Source organism: Dreissena polymorpha, chromosome 2 (genome assembly GCF_020536995.1).
Source record: "Dreissena polymorpha isolate Duluth1 chromosome 2, UMN_Dpol_1.0, whole genome shotgun sequence".
NCBI lineage: Eukaryota > Metazoa > Mollusca > Bivalvia > Myida > Dreissenidae > Dreissena > Dreissena polymorpha.
The window spans coordinates 122,383,252-122,395,401 of NC_068356.1; the positions used below are offsets into that span (position 1 = coordinate 122,383,252).

Genomic DNA, 12,150 nt, shown 5'->3' on the forward strand with positions numbered 1-12,150 from the left:
TATACTACAGTGTACATAGACGGTGGAGGACACGATACTGGTTGTGGGAACAATAACCTTTTGTTCAACGATACAGATCTGGTAGAGGTTCGTCTACATAGGCGGTGAAGACATACAACAACAACATGGCCGCAAAAAAACTGTTATTGTTGGCGTCAAATAAATACTTTCAATAGCCTAAAATAGTTTTCTATTACATAATTAACAGATTAGAAAACACTCATACTTCCTTTGTAATTTGATTACAAAAGAAAATCCACTTAAGCTCAAGTCTTACTTTTGCCGGTAGAGCCCCGGTCCATCCCGGTTTGCTAACGCCGGTCGACCGGCGAGGACCGGGATGATTCGTAGCGTAGACATTTGTTTAACGCAGTCACACTATTTCGGGTGCCGCCCCGGTTGAAGCCGGTCAACAGCCCGGCAGAGTCCCGGTCAATCCGGACTGGCTACGGTTTATCCCAGCCAAGCCCCGGTTGTCCCCGGTAGTGCCCCGGTGAAAGCCGGCAGCGTCCCGGCATAGCCCCGGTTGTCGCCGGTAGTGCCCCAGTGAAAGCCGGCAGCGTCCCGGCAGAGCCCCGGTATACCGTAACACCGCCGGCACTCACCGTGTCTATACCGGCATCAGACCCCGGCAGAGCTACGGCAACGCCCCGGATTTACCCCGGTCGTCGCCGGTAATGCCCCGGCGGAGCCCCGGTGAATGCCGGTGGCATTCCGGCAGAGCGCCGGTTTTCTTATGTACCGTAGCTTTACCGGGACTCTAACGGCATTCATTAAAATGAAAGAAAAGAATTTTTTTTGTCACTGTGACCTTGACCTTTAACCTAGTGACCTGAAAATTAATAGAGGTCATCTGCCAGTTATGATCAATGTACCTATGAAGTTTCATGATCCTAGGCGTAAGCATTCTTGAGTTATCATCCGGAAACCATTTTACTATTTCGAGTCACTGTGACCTTGACCTTTGATCTAGTGACCTGAAAATCAAATAGGGTCATCTGCCAGTCATTATCAATGTACCTATGAAGTTTCAAGATTCTAGGCCTAAGCATTCTTGAGTTATCATTTGGAAACCATTTTACTGTTTCGAGTCACTGTGACATTGACCTTTGACCTAGTTACCAGAAAATCAATAGGGATCATCTGCCAGTCATGATCAATGTTCCTATGAAGTTTCATGATCCTAGGCGTAAGCATTCTTGAGTTATCATCCGGAAACCATTTTACTGTTTCGAGTCACTGTGACCTTGACCTTTGACCTAGTGACCTGAAAATCAATAGCGGTCATCTGCCAGTTATGAACAATGTACCTATGAAGTTTCATGATCCTTAGCGTAAGCATTATTGAGTTATGATCCTGAAACCATTTTACTGTTTCGTGTCACTGTGACCTTTACCTTTGACCTAGTGACCTGAAAATCAATAGGGGTCATCTGCCAGTCATGATCAATGTTCCTATGAAGTTTCATGATCCTAGGCCAAAGCATTCTTGAGTTATCATCCGGAAACAATTTTACTATTTCGAGTCATTGTGACCTTGACCTTTGACCAAGTGACCTGAAAATCAATAGGGGTCATCTGCCAGTCATGATCAATGTACCTATGAAGTTTCATGATCCTAGGCCTAAGCGTTCTTGAGTTATCATCCGGAAAACATCTGGTGGACGGACCGACCGACGGACCGACCGACATGTGCAAAACAATATACCCCCTCTTCTTCGAAGGGGGGCATAAAAATTAACAAACAAGTGATGTCATCATCCTTCGAAAACGAGAAAAATTGCAATCTCTAGTCACGAGTCTTTTTTTAAATAAATTGTCAAACAAGAGCTGTCACCATAGGATGACATATGCCCCCTATAAACGCTTTGACAGAAGTTAAAGCATTTTTCGAAACCTAAACGCAGATTTCGAAACCTAAACGCGGACCCTAAGTTCAAGGTCAAGGTCACAGGGGTCAAAATGTTTGTGCGTATGGAAAGGCCTTGTCCATATAAACATGCATCCAAATATGAAGGTTATATCTCAAGGGACATAGAAGTTATGAGCATTTTTCGAAACCTTAACGCAGATTTTGAAACCTAAACGCGGACCCTAAGTTCAAGGTCAAGGTCGCAGGGGTCAAAATTTTTGTGCGTATGGAAAGGCCTTGTCCATATACACATACATGCCAAATATGAATGCTTTATCTCAAGGGACATAGAAGTTATGAGCATTTTTCGAAACGCAAAGTGTGACGGAAAGACGGAAAGTCCGATCACTATATGCCCCACTTTTCTTCGAAAGGGGGCATAAAAAACATGGCAAAAGGAAATTACAATCATCGAACAATGTATGCTTGAATGAAAAATTAAGAAAACAAGAGCTGTCAGAGGACAGCGCGCTCGACTATTCGAGTGCTTGACAGTATAACATGGGGAAATTGTTCAAATTATTCTATAAGGTCATGGTAATAGTTCAGGTATATTTTCAACAATCTATTGAACATTTGTAAAGACATAAAACAAACTAATTAGATTTTTTGATAGCAATAGCTTGGGTGGGATGTTTGGATGGTCCTTCAAAAATAAAGTAAATAAATATTTGTTTTTTGTTTTTTTACCATGTTTCAAAGAAAAAAAATATTGTTTTGGGGGTTGGTGGGGAGGGGGGGGGGTTGAGCGGGGGTATAATGTGGGGTGTGGTCATTTATTACACAATCTTTCAAAAATATAAAAGGAAAAAAATAATTGTTTTTTTTTTTTGGGGGGGGGTGGTGCAGGGATTCTGGGTTGGGGCGTGGGGTATTGTTTTGTTTGGGTCGAGTCCATTGTGGTATTCAGGTAAGTGTTGTATTGTCAAATCTTATCAAACGTAAAGAAGTTATGGCAATTTAACTAAAATGTATTCTTGTGACCTTGAGAGTCAAGGTCATTCAAAGGTCAAGGTACAATTTAACTTGTCAGGTACAGTACCCTCATGGTAGTAAGAAATTATTTAAAGTTTGAAAGCAATAGCTTTGATACTTTAGAAGTCAAGTGGATCTTAACACAAAATTTAAGAAAATATTCAGTTACTAAGACAAAAAAGGGCCATAATTCTTACAAAATGCTTGATACAGTTGTCTGCTCTTGTTTATAGATTGGGGTCATGTTGGTAAAAAAAGTTTGCAAAATATGAAAGCAATATGTCAAGGGATATTGAAATTTTTGAGGTGGTACGCAAACTTTAACATAGATTTATCAATAATATGCATATTCTAAATGGAAAAAAGGGCCATAATTCTTACAAAATGCTTGATACAGTTGTCTGCTCTTGTTTATAGATTGGGTTCATGTTGGTAAAGAAGTTGCAAAATATGAAAGCAATAGGTCAAGGGACATTGAAAATATTTGAGGTGGTACGCAAACTTTAACCTAGATTTATCAATAATATGCATATTCTAAGTGAAAAAAGGGCCATAATTCTTACAAAATGCTTGATACAGTTGTCTGCTCGTGTTTAAAGGTTGGGGTCATGTTGGTAAAGAAGTATGCAAAATATTAAATCAATATGTCAAGGGACATAGGAAATATTTGGGGTGGTACGCACACTTTAACATTAATAATATGCATATTCTAAGTGAAAAAAGGGCCTTAATTCATACAAAATGCTTGATACAGTTGTCTGCTCTTGTTTAAAGGTTGGGGTCATGTTGGTAAAGAAGTATGCAAAATATTAAAGCAATATATCAAGGGACATATGAAATATTTGGGGTGGTACGCAAACTTTAACATTAATAATATGCATATTCTTAGTGAACAAAGGGCCATAATTCTTACAAAATGCTTGATACAGTTGTCTGCTCTTGTTTATAGGTTGGGGTCATGTTGGTTAAGTATGCAAAATATTTAAGCAATATGTCAAGGCACATAGGAAATATTTGGGGTGGTACGCAAACTTTAACATTTGCACGCTCACGCCGACGCCGGGGTGAGTAGGATAGCGCCACTATATATATTTCATATATAATAGGCTTTATAATAATAAGCTAAAAATGGGGGTCACCAGTGAAAACGAAAAGTTTCCGCTTTACAATCAAGGTTACCCCCCTTTTCCAGAAACGCCATACTGAATTTGAGATTTTTATATGTGAGCATAAAGATGAGCTAAATGTTCAACAATTATTATAAATAGATAAAAAAAGAGGAAAAGCCTATAATAAACTCATAAACATATAATCATACATACATCTCATATATCATGTGTGAGATGGAACCTACTCAGTGCAGTAAGATTTGCTAACCTAGTTTGAAATTGCACGTGAAATGCATTCTTCTATAAATAAAACTTGAAAATGTTACAGGGAAATAAGAACATTAATAATTAAGTAACAAGGCACATTTAATGATTCAATCAAACACGTTTAAAGGAAAATAGATTTATCAATTTAGCAATGACTAGTAATACTACGGATATTAACATTAAACTTATTATGACAAACAAAACAAATACATGATTGTCATGGTAGATCTTTGAAGAACTTCGACAGGTTGGAATAAGTGTCTCCAAAAGACGCTTGGCATTGGTGACCCTGGGCTGACCGTCAGAGTTATTCATTATAAAAATGTTCTTGGGACCATCACGTTCAAAGATCATTTTAAGATGCATACGATTGAGTCCAGAGCCAGGTATACTATTTATGTTTATGCAGCATTGAACACATGACTGTAAACAAGAACACTCAGTGACTGCAAGTTCCCAGCTTTTTTTACGGGTTGAATTTGAGTCCATAATCTGTCTGGTTTCATTTTCCTCCTGCACAGGTAATCAGCATACAATGTATCACTGAAAAGATAACACCATTGTTCCTTTGAAGTTGATATTCGACTAGTACATGTAGTTATATTCAGGCAGGTTCATAAGAACTTCAATATGTTTCAGTCGAACAAAATTATGCATAATTGCAAATTGTGTATGAATAATTTTAACCATTTTTATTTATTAAAATAAAAATATTTGGTCTTTTCTTATTAATTTGGCTTCAATAAGCCTTCTCAAAGTTGTTTCTATAAATTGACAACATTTTCTTCATGTTATTTAACAAAACAATCATATACAGATGTCAAATACACAAGCACTTGTATAGGAGTAAGAACTGACATTGCGTGACATAATCGATTATGATATGCGTCATCGTTTTTATTTATTCAGACATTCACGACATAGCATGTCATTACTAGTATTTTATATGATACACCCTTTTAAACTGGATTAATAAGTAAGTGTAAACACCACATATATACATTCTTCATCCAAATGTTAATACCAAATACATGTATTATCCCTACTGGATATGAAACTGACTATTAACGTTACATTTTATTTATTACTTAAAACATTGGTTCTACATTAACTATCACATAAATCAGTGAAATACCTACTTCGTTTCCATCTTATAAGCCTGTCTGCTATAAAGGAGATAGTTGAAACATGATGAATGTACGTCCTTCCCGCATGTATTTCCATTTTCTTTAAGTTCAATTGATCATTGGAACATACAGTGTTAACAAAAATTAATTAACCGTTCCAGGACCACCAATGTTATTGATCATTGCTGAAAAGATAATAAATATGCAGCATTTTAATTTGAATAACCATAATACATAATTTAGGTGAACACACATGTAGCAGTCATTGGCATATCATTTTCAGAATAGTAATTTTAGTATTTGGGACATAACTTACTTTTTTGTTGTTTGTTTGAGGAAAACATCATTACTTGGTCATAAAATTCAAATATGCTGTCCTTGATTTCCATGCATTTACCACACAACTTTTTCCTGACATGGCAGATTTTCTTTTTCAAAATGAAAGCAAATATGAGCCTGATTATGTGGTAAAAATCACTGACAGGGTGCACTTTTCCTACAAATTCTACTTTACTCCAAACATGAATAACGAAAATGTTATACTTGAAAAAAAATATTGCATAATCCATGTACCTTCCTGTTCCGAGCTTTGTGTTGATAGCAAAACAAGGCATTCCTTTCTTGAAAAGTTGAAGACTCTTCTTAACGTGATGGGTTTTGCCGAACGATAAGCCGTTCACATGGCTACAGTCATCACACAAACATGAATCCACTTTATTCCCTTTTACTGCTCACCAACAATATTAATTTTGTAAGTGACACGGGTTCTAAACGTTATTCTTCACAGTGGTAAAAATTTTCAAGCGTTGGACATTCGTATTTCCAGGAATCGTTTTCTTCATAAATATCAACACTGCCATGCATTATTTGACGTTTATCATTAACTCCAGTCACATTAATATGAACAATTATTAATTAACTTTATAATATTAGACGAGAATGTGCTCAATTTTTTCGCCCAATACAAGTTGAGCCTCGCCAATAAAGCTCGAAACTCGCCTTATACGAGAAAAAGGCGGCCAATATGGAAAAAACACGGCCAATACGAGATTCAGCCAATCAGAAACCAGGAAAAACTCGGCCTTATATGAGAATCTAAATTTTCGACAATTGTGGACGCCATTTTGAAGTTGTATGCTTAGTTTTGGTGCAAAAGTTTAAACCTTTAAAAATATACTTAAAGTACCCAGCCCCTAATATTTTCAGCTCAAGTTTTAGACAATAAGAATAGTAGAGTGTAACCACAACAGTAAGGTTCAATATTTTAGCGTACATAAATAACAACGCTACAATCAACAATTATCAAGCGTCGGAAGCAAAACTAATTCGAAATCATGGAGGATTTATACATTACAAATGCAATTCCTAATGGCAATAAGTAAATTTTCAATCCTTATTGTCTTTCTGAGTTGTATTAAAAACAACGGTAGTGGATCAAGTGTGGCTGGAATGTTATTCAGGTAAATTTTGCATAATTTCGCGACCTGTCAAATTGTGTTCCTGCATCATGTTATGTTTAGAAAGACTCTTTCGTCTATACTGAATAATGTTATAAAGTTAATTAATAAAATTGTCATTAATTAGTTGAATTCATATTGGCTTTGTTATTGAGCTTCAGACAGCCGTATTGTCCTTCGGTCTGCGGCCTCAGGCCAATACGGCTGTCTTCAGCTCAATAACAAAGCCAATATGAATTCAACTAATTAATAACATTATATAATAACACTTTTATTTATCTTTCTCTTTCAATATTGCAAATTGCTTTTTCTTAAAACGACCCAATCTGTCAGGTACAATGTCGGCCATATTTATTGTCATTGTATTTAACTAGGGACCTACATTTAGTATTTCATAGCGTATTTATAGAATATTCGTAGTTTTCCGCACATTCCCGGATAACGTTCGGGGTGACGGATATGTACGAAAGAAGGCGATATTGCACGAAGTTTATTAGAGTGCTAATACCTTAAAAACATGTATCAGAAAAATTCTTCTTACTGTTTCCATAGACACTCGTATATTTTCGGCCTAGACAGTCAAGTGAGGAACTTATTCTCGCATGAATATGCAAACAATAATAAAATATATCGTACCCAATGCTTAGCAATTTTGCTTCAATAATATATTTTTACACGTTTTATGACACTGTCATGTTATATAGTGATATTCTGTATTTACAATGCGGGTTATTGAGAACTGCTTTGCAGGGACCTATTTGTGTGTATATGTCCCTCTTCTTTGATTGCGCATGAATGACCGCCAAGTGGTAAATCGGACTTTTAGGAATTCATTCATTCGTGGTTGTTTTGGCAGCCAGCCAATTCTGACTGTCTCAGAAATTTGTATCATTACTATGGCCTTAGGGCTTCGCCCCAGGCCAAACACGAGAATCAATAACAACACATTATAATTAGTTGACCTAAAAATTTTATGCAAGCACAGTTTGATTTTTTACAGTTTGAAACAGTTGATGGGGTACGAGATGCAAAATTGTTCACCATCGCATCGTTATTTAATTAACAAAAAATAAGGATTTTTTAAAATGATCGTTTAGATTATACTTTAGAAATATCACCAAAACATTATAACAGTTTTATAAGTATGATTGAAAAAAATATATCTTAAAATCGGTGAAAATTTGCTTTGTATCGAAAGCAGTTTCCGTTTTATAAAAGGTAAACTTTAGCAGTAAATTGATGTTATACGTAACCAAATGCAATAAAAGAATTGAATTTTTATTCCATTTCTATATTCACATAAACAATGATAGCATAGAACAGAAAGTCGGTTATTTTTACTTGCTTTTGAGTTATTAAACTGATTCATTTGTTTTAAACGAAAGAATCGCAGTAAATCGTGTCAACCAGTTTTATGGGAAACAGGAATCGTCACAAAAGGAGGCAAACACGTATTTTTAGGGAAAGAAACGCATATAATTCAAGAATATAATTTTCATTTTGCACAAAACTAATTTTTGTTTCTTGCAGTATGCATAAACATGTGTTATATAGCATTTGTCGAAGTGTTTTGTTGCTTTAATGGCATCGCGAAAATAAATGACACGGGCAAAAAATGTTTGAGTTGCACCAATCTCTTGCACGACGGTCACATTACATTCACCTCTGTGTTGGGCTCAGAAAGGACTATTGTTTTGAAAGCGTCTCATTCATGTCATGATCATTCCAAGCGTTCATCATTGAGGTTACAGTACACTAAACAATCTCTTGCACGACGGTTACATTGCATTAACTGCATTAAAGAAAACCATCTCATACCATGATATCTTATATCAGTCTTAATTAATTATTATAAAATGTTATGTTTTTTATGTTAAGAAACCAACATTCATAAATATGTCGAAGCAATGCCTAACGTCACTCAATAAAAAATATGTACAATTGTTTACATTTGTGAAGTGCGTGGAATGATTACATCTGTGTAAATGGGCAATAAAATAGTTCCAAAGAGTTGCATTAAAACTCACAAGTTTTTGCACGATTTATCGTACATTTAAAAGTCATATTTCTTAATTAAATGCATGCGATCTTAAATATCCACTCAAATATACATTGTATGCGTTTGTTCGGTTTTAGCTATTTGGTAGACAAAATGGCGTACTGAGCCTTATGCAGAGTTGTAGGTTACATTACACTAAATCATTGTGTATCCCTCCGTGGTCCATTCGAAAGTAGTGCCTATTTCTAAAGAGTTCCTTTTCTCTTCTTGAATATAAGCCATTTAACAATGTGAGACATGTCTTTTGTGGTTATTTGTAATATCCTGTATGTGTCTGGAGTACTTTGATGCCTTGGATTGGAAGCTAACTTAAAAGATGAACTTTTGAGGGTGTGTTTTCTATTGTGTGGGGCTTTTGTCGAAATTAGGATTCCGAAACGCGTTTTTCTACGGTGGGTTCATTCGACAGCGATTTACTTTCTTAGAAGTTGCGAGACGGTATGTTTTTGATTGCAATTATTGGAAGATGACAGATCCATCTTTAAAATGATACCAGGTTCGGAAAAATTGATACGTCGGAAAGGCAAGAAAAATGCTGTGAAAGTTGTCAGTTTTATAATGGGACCCTATGGGAATCGGAATTAGTGTAATATAACCTTTAAAAAGCACATTTACTGCAATGTCAAGGTCACATGGATTCGTCTGCAAGCGAGACAAGTAGAAAATGAATTTTAATGAATGTTTTGATGATTTGGGTGCTAAAATAGATGAGAGATGTCAATATTTTGGTCCAAATGGATGTTTTAGGTGGTTTTGGACTGTTCCGGATGGGTGGGGGACCTGGTATGGACAAGTAAGGGTAACATTTCCAACAAATCTTAAATGTAAATATTATTATGTCCATAGATTGAAGTTTCAGGTGGAGAGCAAGATGAAAAATATGCCAAATTACATGCATGCAGCCCATTTATGCCATTTTTCTCTTTGTTTGTAGGCCTGACCGTTTGTCCTTGAGCCGTAGTTGGTTAACAATCCGCTAGCTGTCTTGCTCTGACTGGTGCACTGGACATGATTTCAATGTGAGTCATCATACTGATTGTTTAATTAACACATGAATTTCAGTTTGTTCGTTAAAGTACTAACTTAGCTGTGTATTTACAGTGGATGTAGTGGTGCGCAGCAGGTGGTAGACTAGGTATTTCCATAAATACACTATGTTTACAGAATTGCGGCCAGTGGAGCAACATAGCTGATGAGTTAATAGCACTAGTTCTTCAGACAAATAACTTTATTTTCAACCTATAAAGTATATTTAGCTGTATGTGGGGCCATTTAGCTGTAAGATCTGGCTTTTGTTCTGTTAAGCCCTTAGAGTAATGAATTTAAGAGTGAAGACCATAGCGCCTTTTCCTAGTCAAGTATCGGGCAGCTGTATGTCTTTTCAGAAATGCACATGTCTTCTTAAGCATGTCATTGTGTTTGCTTTTAATAAGATAGGCAATAAACTCATAACCTTTAGACAAATGAGCATCTGTAAATTCAGATTTCACTATTTCAGAGTCAGCCAGACCATGATTGAGCTTAAGGATTGTGCTGCGGATGCAGCCTGTGCAGTTCCGGGAGAAAGTCACTGTCTTGGGCAATGCGGTCTGGTATCAGGTAAGCACTATTGAAAGCCTCACACTTTTGCGGGGGTCTGAAGCCTTGTGCTGTCAATGCGATCTGGTTCAAGTACAATCAGAATGCATTCTCAAAGCAGTACTTCATCAGATATGGTTATCTCAAGCTTACAGTTCGCGGGCAGATATGACTTCCATTTGTTCTTGCTAGCAGAATCCCTACAGGCCAAACTATGCGTTAAGCACTATTTTCCACAGCAACCCTTGCAGACAGAAAAACAATACTTAAAATTACTTCTGGCATTTAATTTCTAATTTCCTTTATATCTCTTTTGTATGTTTGTTTGCCCTTTTTAACTCTGACATGCCATCTTGCTCACATTGATGGAGCATACCTGTTTTTGTTTAGAGCCAAGTCCCCAGCTGCTCGAGTTTGCCGTGTCGATAATGAGAAAGCCATGGCATGATGTCTCCTCTATGTGTTTCCTTATCTCAGTGTTGAACATAATTGCCAGTTTCAGGGGCCTAAACATTTTATTTTATTAAAGGTCTGGATGATCCTTGCCTGACTGCGGGTTTGTGTACACCTCAATCCGACTCTGTGTCCTGAACAGAGGCCGCAGTGGTGCAGCGCTTGTGGACGATCCATCAACATCCTGAAAGGTCAACACTACACCAAGCTGGGAAAACTGATCCTGATAGTCATCCCCAGGTAGTGGAATGAATGTACACTGAACTACAGAGGAATCACACCCAAATGACTTTCCTGCCACGACATTAGTGTGGCCACTCGCGTAGGAATTCCTTAGCAAACGTGCTCTTTTGCATGGTGACTGTGGGCATTTTTGCAAAACTTACGCTTTCAACACTGGATTTTAAAGAGAATACTTAATAAAATGTCGCTAACAGGACTTATTTATATGAGAGAGACTATCTGGATGCGCATTAAGTGTCACTTTGTGTCGTAAGCTGTTGAAGGAGCGATTTGCGCCTTTTTAAGTGTTAATTTTGGGTAGCCGGCTTGTATCGGCTTGAAAGCTGCAAATTATGCCTCTCATCATAATAGCATTAATTTTTGTAATTGCAATGTGTATGTTTAGATTGTAAGTGAAGCTTTTAATAATAATTTTCTTAAAAAACATGATTTTATATGCTGTCAGTGAGTTTTTTATTGAAAAAAGTGCTTAAAATTAAAAAAAAGTCTCCTATTTCATCAAGAAAAGTATACTGATTCACAATCAATACATTTATTTGGGCCTTTTGCTGATATATTGGTGAATTTCGCATGCAATGATACCAGTTTTTGCCATAAAAGTTACGCGTAACAATAATTGGAGACACAAAATCAGCTGTCGTCACTTAGACTAAAAATCATGCATTCCGACTTGACTGCGGCCAATTTAGTCACCGCTTTAAATGGCCATTTTAAGGCCTTTACCCCCATCCGAATGCACTGAAATTGCATATTCATTGTGGAAATAGTTGAAATCTCATGTGGAGAAAGTTTGAAAAAGATGGGACAAAGTTGAGTTCCCTTAAAGGTTACATTACACTAAATCATTGTGTATCCCTCCGTGGTCCATTCGAAAGTAGTGCCTATTTCTAAAGAGTTCCTTTTCTCTTCTTGAATATAAGCCATTTAACAATGTGAGACATGTCTTTTGTGGTTATTTGTAATATCCTGT

The 12,150-nt window shown here is 36.7% G+C and overlaps 1 long non-coding RNA gene across 2 annotated transcripts; it reads left to right on the forward strand.

The window, feature by feature from the left end:
* Window positions 1-9,029: 9,029 nt before the first annotated feature.
* Window positions 9,030-11,609, forward strand: LOC127870421 (uncharacterized). Of its 2 annotated transcripts, XR_008044811.1 has the most exons (4): window positions 9,030-9,699; window positions 9,841-9,925; window positions 10,405-10,505; window positions 11,014-11,609. It is a non-coding gene; the product is annotated as an uncharacterized LOC127870421 (long non-coding RNA). The 2 variants fall into 2 exon arrangements; XR_008044810.1 differs by having other exon boundaries at window positions 9,030-9,925.
* Window positions 11,610-12,150: the final 541 nt, after the last annotated feature.